The sequence below is a fragment of the Lepeophtheirus salmonis genome, chromosome 4 (assembly GCF_016086655.4).
Source record: "Lepeophtheirus salmonis chromosome 4, UVic_Lsal_1.4, whole genome shotgun sequence".
NCBI lineage: Eukaryota > Metazoa > Arthropoda > Copepoda > Siphonostomatoida > Caligidae > Lepeophtheirus > Lepeophtheirus salmonis.
In genome coordinates this window covers 49,641,362-49,655,124 of record NC_052134.2, presented here as the reverse complement: position 1 = coordinate 49,655,124, position 13,763 = coordinate 49,641,362, and the positions used below count along the sequence as shown (strand labels likewise).

General features: G+C 33.3%; 1 protein-coding gene across 2 annotated transcripts in view; it reads right to left on the bottom strand.

The window, feature by feature from the left end:
• The window catches only part of LOC121116129 (uncoordinated protein 58), a 194,543-nt gene that overhangs the window by 52,747 nt on the left and 128,033 nt on the right, over positions 1 to 13,763 (bottom strand). Inside the window, exon 3 of one of the 2 annotated variants that reach the window (XM_071888008.1) lies at positions 9,098 to 9,291. The exons of the other annotated variant lie outside the window; for it this stretch is intronic. The gene's annotated coding sequence lies outside the window, so the exon portion shown is untranslated. The remainder of the gene's footprint in view (positions 1 to 9,097; positions 9,292 to 13,763) is intronic. 2 annotated transcript variants of the gene reach the window in all.

Here is a 13,763-nt window from a genome sequence, read left to right as displayed (position 1 = left end):
CAATAAATTAAATGTTCGAAACAATCGAATATTTATATAGGGTATTGAATTTGCCACCCTTTTTAAATAAATAAATGACCCATAAAAATTACATATGTCCCCGCCTGGGAAAATTATACCACTTTGTATTAGCATGGACGTGTCGGTCCTTGATTTTTTACAAGAAAAGTCGATAGTTTACTTAGCCGAAGAAGATATATTAGATTTATAATGAAGAACATTGAAGACATTTTGCAAAAAAGATTCCTGTTTTCATTATAATGTAATACGTAATGTAAATATGGAAACAACTTTTATTTAATTCAATATAATTTATTTTATTATATGCCTTCTGTAGTACCCGGCATTGCTCAGAGTTATTGGGCGTCGACCAACAGACACACTTTACATTAACAATATAGATGATCAAATCCTCAGTGTACCTCAGAATAATAACAACTTGATATTTTTTCTTAACATATGATGTGCTGAGCCACGGAGTACTTTAGTCTCTAGAGTGCTCACTGACTAAGCTTTACGTACACACGCTCGTTGCTAAGCATCCAATTCATTTTACTTTTTAAATTTACTTCCCTGTTCTTTTTTAATGAGTAAAAATATCTGTACGGACTACATCTTAGTTTTTACTCGCTAAGAATATTGTGTGTAGAGATTTCTACGTAGAAAGATTGGAAAATTCTGCAGAATGGGCCCAACCTCATTCTGCAAATGAAGTACACGAATAGTGCAAAAATAATTTCGACATAAAATCTTTTGGTCTATCTCTCCACCTGTTCTTAACCTCTTCACTTTTCAATGTAGAATATGGCTGATCAAGAAACAAAAGAGTCACAGATTCGGGTTAAGAGTCTATTTCGAAAGGACTCATTAATTTGTAGCACCTCATTCATAGTCATGATCTTTGTTGAAGCTTGAATAAATGTAAGAAACTCCATCTATAGTAAGAAAGGATGTGTCAACAGAACGTACAAAATGTAAGGTTCAAAACTATGATTGGACATGGGGCTTTGCAGATAGCATCCAAAATAGAAGAAGCGAAGAAGGTATCCCTGGGGATGCCATATCTGAATAAATTTGGTACAGGTCAAAATAGGTGAATCTAATTTTAAAGAAGTCCTTTGGCGGGGAAAAAATTTAGATTCATGCGGCGTGTGTCTGTTTTAGTTTTCCTCTTGTTTATTTATACAATTACTCTACTAATTAATTCCTCGGAACATAATTTTACAAATCGACGTAACCTCGCATCTATATTTATACATATTTTATTATTTATGGTGTGGTTTTTATTTGTTTTAACGGGCTTTAATTAGTTTATAGGTCTGAGTACCTTATTGATGGTATATGTCGTATTTTTCTCCATTAATAGTTTACCAGTGACATTGGTTTTGAATATAAAAAAAAAACTATTATATAAAAAATCGGCTAAAGTATTTACGGCAAATTTAACTAAAACTATATTATGCAGGGGTTGCCACGTTAAGTTGGTTTTTTTTTTGAGGTGGCTAGTGTTATGATAGTCCTTAATTGTTTGGTCCAGTCCAGTCTTAACTGTCGGTCCTTGTCATCTTTTCCTCAAAATGTCAATGGTTTATAAAGCCATATAAAAGATATTAGATATATATTAAATAATTGCCATTGCACATATCTTGCAAAAAATGCTCATGTTTTCATTAAAAAGCAATATACAACAATGAGTATGTGATATTTTTATTTAGTTATTTAATTGATTCGATTAAATAAATTACATGGGCTGAAATGTCCTGGGATTCACACATAGATGGTGCATAATAAAAAAGAAAGCTCAAAATTCAGTATGTTTCGTTTATAGGTACTCTACAAAAGCCGAAATAATACAAGGTGGAGATTTTAAATCCAGAAAACTTATAATAATATATCGCATTTAAATGTTCATTTTGCTGTCTTCAAAACGTGGTCGTAGAGAAACAAATGACGTCGAACGCAGTGGACGTCCAAATCAGGCGGTTCCAATGGAAATTATAAAAAACCACAAAATTGTTTTGAAAGATTGAGCGGTGAAGTTACGTGAGTTAGTTGACATTGTAAATACATCAAAAGAACGTGTTGACTTTATCTTGCAAGAACATTTGTCGTCTATGAGGAAGCGTTGTTCAATGTGTGTGCCGCGTTTGGTCACTGATCCCCAAATACAAAAATGTGGTGATGATTCTGAGGAGGGCTTACCCATGTTTAAACATAAAAAACCGGAGTTCTTGCGTTGGTATATGACAATGGATTTATCGTACGGAGTCAAAATGATTATAATCTGAGTGGACAACAACTGGTTAACCTCGTTCCATGCACCCGAAAGGACAATAATTAGCTGGACAGATTATGGGCTCGGTATTGTTGGATGTTCATGGCATAATACTACTTTGAGAAGGCAAATACCATCAACAGTGAATATTATATAGCGTTATTTGAGCGTGTGAAGGGCGAATCCACAGAAAAACGGCCCCATTTGAAGAAGAAGAAAGTACTGTTTCACCAGGATAAGGCACTGTGTCACAAGTCAATCAAAATAATTGCAAAACTACATGAATAATTTTTTTGAAATACTTCTGCATCCATCTCACTCTCCGGATTTGCCTCCCAGCGATTACTGGCTGTTCGTGGATTTGAAAAAAGTGTTTGTCAGTAATAAATTTCCCTCCAATTGAAGACTATTTTGAGTTAAAAGATAAAGCGTTTTATTAAATTGATATAGAAATGTAAAAGTGGTGCTAAAATGATGGTGCAGCTGTTGATGGAGATTATATTGATGAATAAATCTAATTTTGATAGAAGAAAGCCTAGTTTTTCTTCGTTAATTGCGGGACTTTTCAGCACATGCGTTAACAGGCTAATTAAACCCTCAATGATGTCAAGGAGGATCGATTTTACCTTCCTTAAGGACAGACAAGTGGAACTGGACCGGACCACTGTCCTAAAAAGGGACCGACACATAACAAAAAGTGGGTGGTATCCTATCAACATACTCTAAAGGTGTATAGTTATGAAAAAAATATTTGTATTGTTTAGCGATGTGTCCGTTCTTATTTACGACTGAAGGCTGCAGTCCAGCTGAGCCTCAATCCGGTCCAGTTTATTTCTGCACATCCGTCCTAAAAGCTGATAGAGTTCAGTCCTTGATGACGTGACTCAACTTTTATTTATTCTTTTTTTAATCAGTTCTAGTAGTACTGACAGTCCTAAGACTGACGGTCTTAAGGAGTGGTCCTAGGACTGGAGTGGACCTAATGAATAAGGACCGATATAACACTAGTATTGTGATTATACTAATGTAGACATTGGAGAGTATTAGAAAAATCGAAAGCTGACAAATAAATTTTCCTGTATAATAATAGAATCAAAAATTATTCCGTCAGTTTTCTAACATAATTATTATTTTTTTATCTCACTTCTTTTCTTATCACTATTTCCCAATATTATATATATATTTTTTTCTATACATAAACTACATTTTAAAGATAGGGAGATTATATACATATAGAGAGCTGATGAAGCAATGATATGGGTTTTTTCTATAAGATATCACTTTCTCCTCAAGTATTTCTATCTTCTTCTTATTTTTTTTTTTTTTTGCAATAGGGATTGTATCATACGCACATTCCCTTTTTGTGTGAATGGACTTTCTTCAATGGAGAGACGGAAAAAAGTGGAATAATTTATTTAAACCTATCGAAAAAAGTTTGAATAGTTTTTTAAACTGAAAGTAACTAAATGTTTGTTGTCAAATTCATCGAAAAGAAATCATTTTTGTCAATTTATTTTTCTTGTCACAATTTTAAAATTTATTTTTTCATTTTTTTCTGTCAAATTGTATTTTTGCAAATTTGTCCTTTTGATGCAAAGAAACATTTTTTTTTTGAGAAGTTTGTCTTTTTGACTTGTCAAATTAGAACAAGAGGTTTCGTGAGGATATTTATTTAACAAAATCATCTGAAAATAGTGCTTGGTACAACTTATAATCGATATGTGAGGGTTCAGGTCCAATAATTGCCTCAATACGCGGCTTAAATTCCTTGCAAACCTTGATTTTGTAGTCAGAATCGAGCTTGGTCCACTCCTTCTTGATGGATGCCTCTAGAAACTCCTCACTTCTCTGAGGAGTAGCTCACACTCTCTCCTTCAGATCCACCTAGTAGAGTAGTCCAAGGGGCTCACGTCTGGAGAGGAGGGTGCCCAGATGTTGAGCTCCCAAAAGTCTTAAAATATGTATCTCGGGAAGGCCTGAGTCTATGTGATGTGATGACCCAGAGCTCCATCTTGATTAAGAACGAAGTTATCTCCTAAATTTTCTCTCGCCCAATCACTTTCTTATCCAAAAGTTCCATGTAAGCATCTGTATCGCACTGAAGCTGAGACATGGGCTGTTTGTTTGGTTGTAAAGCAGCGGTTGCCCTCCAAATTCATAGTGGTATTAACAGTGAAACATTTTTCATCAGAAAAGCACATAATTTTGACCAAATTTTTGTTATCCTTGAGAAAATTTAAAATCTTCTTTGCTCTTTACAACCGTCTCAGACTACTCTGTTCAGACATAAGAAGTCTTGTTGTCCTCCTTCTGGATTATTTTGCACCAATGTCATTCTGGATTAAACATATTAAAATGTGTACCACTAGATAAAATGAACCTTGTATAATAAACCATAATATTTTAATCATTTGATAATGAAAACATTAATATTTTTTGCAAAATATTTGCAATATACTTAAAATATATCTCTTATAAATTATTTGGCTTAATAAACCATTGATATTTTAAAGAAAAATATCAATAGTTGCGGAGGTGTTCTAAAGACCAAAAGTAATAAGAACCAATAGGACCGATTCTAAGACTGGATTGGACCGAATAAATAAGGATTGAACCCACACAAGTTACCCTGTCCTTTTTTCCTATACATCCTAACAGTTCTTAGAACTGATAAATCTATCCGTCTTCGTATTTTGATGTCATATTAAAATACATCGTATTTTTTATAAAATGTATTCAATCCAGAGTTTTGTTTCATAATAATATCTATTATTAATCCATTGATAGCATGAAATAAATTTAAGATTAATCATTTGTCACTTGACAAACTAATTATGTACTTATGAATAATGTAATATTTCCCTTCATATATAAGTATGTACTTCTCATTTGAAGGCATAAAAATATCAGAACGTTTCATAATGCTGTTACAAAATGAACGGATGAAGGCATCAAGCAAAAACAAAAAAAACCCGCAAAATGTTGTATTATATGATTTTGCTCAACGTATATCAATACATAAATATATATAGGGCTGTAAGTATATGCATGAATTATGGCCTACCTTTAAGGCTCTTATTAAAAATATAGAAAAAGCATTAAATTTTCATATTTATCTATATATATATTTACATAGCCTGCAAAATCTTTCTGGATATGGATGTAACTTTGGCACAGGATTCATTAAAAAAACAATGAGTTAACAATTTGCAAAAAAATGATAAAATTCAATTTTTGCAAATGTGTTGTATATTTGTTGTTTTTTCATTTTTTCAAGAGAGTACAAAATAAGGTGAAAAATTAGAGTTTTCTCTTTAGGTTTCTCCAAGATTTTCTCAGGGTTTTACATTAACAGGAAAGGAATTTATTAATTTCATACTATACGTTTCATGTAATGATAAACAGAGTGGGAACCCAAAACTTGCCTTGCATGTAATTACAAGGTTATTCCTCTTATGTTTAATTATGAGGTTTTATTACGCAGCTAAACAAGAGCTGAAACAAAATTAAACAATTATTGTTTTTATCCCATGTCTCTAAAAGTAAAACAGTTGGACCAACAGAAAATAAAAGGGATCACGCGTACGATTTCAGGGCCAAGAAGGCTACAGAAACCCTTTTTATCTCCATCCAGACAGCATCTATATATCCATTACATCTCTATACAGGCAAGAATAACCAACAATTCTGCAACAAATAGAGGGAGCGGGGATCAAATTGTCGCCAAAATATTTTTCTACGAAAAACAACACAAAATATACATTTTTTAATTTTTTTATTGAAAATCATATAGCATATACGAGCATATAGGTATAGAGTAGCCATTCATTCGATATAATCACCGTTGGCATCAATAACAGCCTCTAAACCGGCCGCAGGCTCTTCTGACCATCTCATTGTCCATGTTGCCGAATACCCCCTTGATGGAGTCCATCATGCTGGCCTTGGTGCTATGGGGAGGTCTGTTGGTATGGCTTTCGACATAGCCCCAGATAAAATAGTCCAAAGGATTAAGTTCGGGAGAGTTAAGAGGCCACAAATCCTTGGTTACGACGTCATAACAGTTCTCGGTTAACCACTGCATGGAGATTTTGGACACATGGGAGGGTGCTGAGTCCTGTTGCCACACCCAGGGCCTGTCTCGTTCCTTTATGGACCTAGTAGGGTCATCCTCAACCATCTTCTTCACCTTGTTGACAAAGTCGGTGTCCCTGACCTTCCTGTTGGCCCCTCCTCCTTGGGTGCCCTGTTTATGGTGGCATCAACATCCCCAGTGTCCTCTAGCTTCTAACAGATACGCTGAACAGTCCGTAAATTCACTCCAAAGGTTGAAGCAATCGTTGAATTTGAGATTTCACCTCCATTATTAACCAATGCCATGACTACGACCTCGAAAGCTCCTCGTTCTACTTATAGCTCTTTATCTCCTCATATGATGAGGGCATGATGCTAACTGAACTACGTATCGTTAGCTGACAAGAATAGCTTTCCTATTTGGTAACCGGTTTTTTATTTGATAATGTCGTCTTCAAGTTATAAAGGTTTAAAGTAGGCGACAATTTGATCCCCGTTCCCTGTAGATGGCTGACTTTATGGCCTGCCTCCATGTGGCCTTCCTCGAGGCCTGACAGCAAACTGCATGATTTTGCAGTTCTCATCCAAATTTGGATTCACTCTGAGCTGTAGTCATGATAACATAGTACGCCATGTGCACAGCCTTCATCGTAAATAGCTGGCAATCTGTTTGCCGGCGTGTCGAGACTATTATTGCTTGATAAGGAGGAAATATTGAATAAAAATAAAGCTAAACATAGTGTTTAAAAATACCACAATGTCATAATTACGATCTCGGACTGAATAAATCAATGTTCATTCTAAAAAAGAAAGAAAGATATGCATTGGATTTAAAAAAAAAACTAGTGCACAGATGTCGATCCCCAATTCTACTCTGATTCCAACAAGAACTTAGAATTATAACTTCATTTCGCAACTGGTTTTTTAGTTTGAGTCCAAATGCATATGATTCACCTTGTATTGAAGCGTTCACTACTTGAGACGAAAGTACTTTATATCTAATCTTTTATATAAAGTTCTGGATGACTACTTACAAATTTTGTCATATTCTTATTTGAGAGGCTTTGTTTATTAATATTAAGTAATACACACACACAAAAAAAAAAAGTTAAGATGTGTTTTTTTATGTATTGTTATGTTACCTCTCTTCTTTTATATATATTGGTTCTTAAGAAAGTGTTGTTTGTTCATTGATAAACAATGTACATATAATTTGGAGTATTAGTTTTAATACAAATAAGTGTACATTAACTTGGGTTAAAAGTTTGGGGACTAATCCAATTACTACGGTCTTTGTAAGATATATTTTTCTAGAGTCAAATATTGACATCCTTTTAGAAGATAATTTTAATTTGTATTCATTATGTGTGTGCGTGCAGGCCGTTATTTAACAACATATTACGACAGCTTCGCAAATGCAGCTATGAAGTGTTGGATTGGCTAAAAAGACTGCTGGACTATCAGTCCAGTCCTTATAAAATTTGTCAGTCCTCGGAGCGGTCCTTATTAGTCTTTTGTAGAAACGACAGCACCTAAACTGGCCTAGTTACTAGTAACTAGGCCATTTGAGTCGCGAAGTTAAATCATAGTTCATAACGTCTTTCAAAGAGACAAGATATATTAAATTAAAAGTAGGCGTTGTGTGGATAGAACTTATTATTATACGTTCTACCTAACTTTCTGGTTTTTATTAGTTCTTACATTTCAATCCTAGCTATGAGTGAAGAAAATACAAAGATATCTAAGACCGTAGGACTGAAAGACGGATGCATCAGTCCTTAGGACTGTTGAATGGTAAAAAAAATCGGACTGATAAAATAAAAAGAAGTAAATTTGAATCAAGACGCCAAGTCTCTTTTTGATTTTTAATTCGACCCCTAATTTAGTCTCATTGAACACCAAAAAAACAGGGTTTGTGTTTTAATTACAGTCTCAACTCCTGAACTAAATAAGTGCATTTTTCATTAGGTTTATATCTAAATAAATAAACGTTGATGGTTGATGTTTTTTTTTATATGAAAAGAAACTTTAGGGCCATAAAAAGATGAAATAATATATACATATTTTTATACGATGTAGTAAACTTGATAATGACGATGATAAAGGCTGTATAAATAACTCATTTTTTCGGCTCTTTCCTTCCCCCCGCCCCTATAAAGTTTTATTTCTCTCTCTTGCATTGAAAAACTATTTTCATGTATTGGTATCAAAGAATTACCAAGGATTGAAAACTTCTGCCTCCATTATAAGTGGGTTTGGTCTAGGCCCAAGCCCGAATGCATACAGTCCGTACCTCATTTCGCCAGTCTCGAAAAGCCCGCTAAGAATTTTAGATCCCGAGATATATTTCCAATGTAAAATAATTCAATAATTATTGAAACAATGGACTTTTAAACTCGACGGATTTTATTTTATAGTTTATAAAGGGGATTCTTATCTTTTAATAACTTTGGAATCTTTGATGTTTTTTTTAAATAATTTGAGAGAACTCTATTTTTTTTTATTGATTTGTTCTTATAATTTAAATTATTGATCTTTAGTGGGAACTTTGTACATTGTACTATGTATTTTTAAGAGATGTAATTATGCCAAAACGATAATTTGACTGTTGAGTCAATGTTACGAAATCTGGGAGCGTTTATGTGAAAGTAATATTTTTCTTTCTGAAAAAATAATTATTGCATTGTTTCAAAGTAATAAATATGTTATCTGACACAAGGTTTTTGAAGTAATTCAATTAACACTTACTTTTTTCGACTACTTATTTCATATAAAAATGTTGATTTGATTGTGGAAGAGATTTTAAATGACTACAATTAAGAATTGTTCTTAAATTGGTTTTTGTTGAGACATATTCCAAAAATATACTGTTTTTGCCATATTGATCAATTTTTAAAAACTGGGGGCATCACCTTTGAAGTTTCTTAATTTCACATCCTTACCTGAAAATAGACAATAAAAATCAAAATAAAGTAATTTATAATTATTAGCTATTTTAAACGAATAACCAACTCAAGAACATTTATACGATTTTATGGTTATATTGATACTGATAAATTTACATTCTATACAAGGTACTTTCTAATATTATATAGATACAGGTTTTAATCTTTTTATATGATTAATAATATAAAGTTGTCTTATTAGAAAAGAAAAACAAAAAAATATTATACCAGGTATGCGTCTATGAAATAATACTTTTTTCAAATTTTTTGAACGTTTATTGTAAAAAATAGTTACAAATCTAATTTTCAAAGTATGTACCTTCACTAGCCACATATTTACCCCATCTTTCAGGCAACTTGTGGATCCCTTTTCAAATAAATTGTTCGTCTTAGACTGCAAACCAGCCATCGATCCATTTTTTGGCTTCAGCGTAAGAATCGAAGCGTAAATCATTGAGTACGTGGCCCATCGATGCAAATAAGTGATAATTGGAAGGCCCAGATCTGTTGAGTAAGCCACATGAGCAATAGGTTCCCAACTGTACGATTCAACAAGTAGGCGGGTGGCTATAGAGAGCTATGCGGTTGTGCTTTGTCATCAAGGAAAATTACCTTGTGTTACCTGGTTTCATATTTTGTGCATTTTTGGCATATAGCATGATTCAAATAAGCCAAATCGGTCGGAAGGTCAATACTCAAGTGTTCTGCGAGCGGTTCTTGCGGTTGGCCATAATCTTCATCGAGCAATGCTTGCAATTCGGCGTCTTCAAACTTTTTCCTTGGTCAGCCGTGCTTTTCATTTATCACATCAAAATCACAGCTTTGGAATTTTTCAAACCACCTGAAGCACTGTGCTCTGCTCAGAGCATGTCCACCGTAAGCTTCCGCAAACATTTAATGGGGATGTGAAGCATTCTCTTCAATTGTGTTCAATTTGTAGGCACAAAATTGTTGAATGAAACTATACCAACAATGAATTAAATATTGGTGAGACATGTCGAAATTAGAATTTAGATTTTTGGACCGGTGTATAATGTCTAACTGGCGACACCGAGGGACCAATAGCCAAAAGTCTCATTTCATAGTTGCATACCTAGTAGGCCATCATAAAAACTGTATTGATGCTGACTGGATATCCTTTGTCTGTACACTGTTTTGAGGTTTACGCAAGGATTCATGAGAGTTTCCAATCGTCATTGAAATAACAAATATTGCTACTCTGCTCAGCTTTTCAGATTGTCTGGGTTCTTTATTGTGGCTGCTCCAACATCGAGGAATTGAACGTATGGATAAACTGCAGAGACAATAATTCCTGCCGACAGAAGGCTAAAATAACTCATGCCATTAAATTGAGCGAAAATCCCAACGAAGTGTATGGAAAACAAATATACTGTCTAGTGCATCCTCTTATTAACTGGATAGATCTCAGCAACTTGTATGCAATAAAGTACTGCTTCTCATGTCCAGTTTTATCTATACAGCACTGTTCCATGACCTATCATTCCGGAAAAACCCCAGTGGGACTCATTTTGATAAACAGCTTTTTAGCTAAAGCTCATATTAAAAAAAAATTAAAATTTGTTAAGTTGCATAAAATTCCCAAATTATTAATAGTTCTATAGTGGGAAAGAATTGGTATTCTCCTACCAACTGATTTTGGGCCTCCCCCCTGGCTCTCTCTTGGAGAAAAAGTAGCAAGATACAATAACAATATCTATAGGTAAAATAAAGGGGTTGGCTTCTTCTACAGGCCACATTGGATATTATGGTGGGGATAAAGTACATAGATACAGCCTTTCCGAACAGCTATGACATTATATTTGAAAAAGGATTCACCACAAGGGATGTTGTTGTTTATTTAATACGAAAATCGTTTGTTTTTTTGGTGTGGTCATGACTTTTAGTGATTTTGGATCACCACCCTACCCTGTTTTCTCTAGGAGAAAAATTACTGAAATACAACAACAATTAATAAATTTCGTTTTTTTTTCTTTTCATTTTTAGTCAGTTGTCGAGATGGAGAAAAAGAGTCACTCATAAAGTACATAGTGCTTTGCAAATTTGAAATTTTCAAAATTCTTTGAATGCAAATAACTCCATAATTAATTGAGTGCTACAATTAATAGTCGGCTTTCCAGTCATTCAAGGATTCCAAATTTGTGCAGTTGGTCCAGATTAGCTAATTGGAATTCACACTGGACCATTTATAGGAAGATTAAAGTTTTTCAGAACGTACATGGACATCTTAACTTCCTCTGAAAATGAGAGGCAAGTCTTATTGGTTATTATGGTAAAATCAACCACAAAGACAGAGCCCTTCTAAACAGCTGTCAAATTAGATTTCATAAAGGATTGACTACAATAGATGTTATCTTGACACAAAAACATTTTGTTTTATTAAAGAAAAAATATTTTTTTGGATGCTGTCAAAGTGTTTAGTAGTTTTGAACCTTCCCCCAGCTTTCTCCAGGTGAAAAGGTTACGAAATAAATAAAAATATGAGCTTGTAAAAGAAAGGGTCAGATTTACAGTGAAAGTTTTTAATGTGATATGATAAATTTGAGGGGAAGTCCTGCAGTGTTTGTCATCCAAACACCGATGCCCTCAAAACCACTATCACCCAGCACTGGAACGCTATAACAGATGCCTACATCTACCTGAAGTTCAGGCCTTCCGACGCCACCTGAAAGCCATCATTACTGCATAGGACAGCTACATTAATGCTTAAGAGAGCTCAGACGCACATCTATTTATAGTTTTAATTTCGTTGAAATGCTACCGTTAATAAATAAATTATATCTTGTTCAAGTTTAAAATTCAAAATGATCAGACATTAATGGACCAATTGTAATTATGTTGGCATCAACCTCATAGACCCAGCCCTTCGAAACAGCTATCAGATCAAATTTGATAAAACATTGACCACAAGAGAGGTTGTTGTTTATCTTGACACAAAAAACTTATTCTTCCATTAAAGAGACAATCATTTTGTAGATGTTGTCATGGTGTTACGTAGTTTTGGACCTTTAAATCGAAAGGTTCAGATTTACAAAGAAGGATTTCCATGTGATATGATTTATATTAAATGTTTAATTCCTTATTTGACACTTTTTAAATTTCTTTTTTAAATCTAATGTTACTTTTTCTTCCCGTCCCAACATTTCTAAAAACTTGAATTTTCTATATTTCTGACATTGTGAGCTCTTGCTTCATTTGATGACAAATGAGGGCTGACGTGTTTCTGTCATATCTTTTGGCACGTTTATTTTATGGGTAGGTATGTAGGGGAAGAGGGGGGCAGATTACACCTTTGATTTTATTCCTCGCTTAGAATTTTGAATACATCAAACCCTTTAAAAAATTTTCTTTATTATATTTAAAATGGATGATAAATCATCTTATATTTAAATACAAAAAAAAAAAAAAAAAAAAAAAAAAAATCTCTCTTCACTGAAAAAACCATTAATTTATGTTAAAAACAATATAAACTCATTTTTTCCCCTTCATGTCTCATATAATTTATATTCGATATAGTTTTACTTAACGAATGAACTTTTTACTTCCATATTATTTTAGGTATTCATAATAATTGAACTTTTTAAAGTTTAGTATAATATAGAAATCTAATAATATGATCCCAAAGAGGATATGAATAAAATCAAACTACAAAATTCTATAAATCAATGTTTGTTTTTTATTTTACAAAGTATACCTTAAAAAGAGAATTTTTAGCTGTCTGTACTGCAAAAAATGATTTTGTTTCCAACCCCAATTTTCTCACAAATTCAAAGAAAAAAGCAGATTCTGAATGGTTGATGGATTCTGATTTATTTAAATTAATAAAATAACCTCCAGCCTCTATTACGGTCTATATACAAGGCCAAAAATGCGAGCAGGCCTTCACCTTATTAGTCCTTGACGAATCCCAGCATTTCTTCTTGATCCGACTATAAAATTTGTCTTTGGTCTGGCAGGGGTTCAGGTTAGTTTATAGTTTGATCGTGTACTACAGAACAAAAATCAATAAGGACACAAATCTGGCAAGAGATTGAGGAAAGTGTATAATCTAAATATGTACAAGAGAAAATGATATTAAGTAGATCGGAGTATACATTTTTAGTACTGCGGTCCGCGCACCCAGATGTTTCTTTTTACCTTCGTTGTAGGGGCAATCTTGATACTAAGAGGATATAATATACAAAAATATTATTCAAAAATGGTTATATTTTAATTTAATTTCTTTTTTGGCATTCTTTGTGAGTTTTATTTATTCTTTTTGCTCAAAAACTAAAAAATTTTATCAAACATGCATGTTGGAAAAAATTTAAGGTCGATGAGCCATAATATAGGTTAAATTTAGATCTCTAAAAAGTTGATTTTCGAGATTCTCACATCTTAAAGCATGGGGAAATATGTAAAAATTCAAGAAAATATACTTTTGAATAGGTCTAATGATGCACACTATAGTC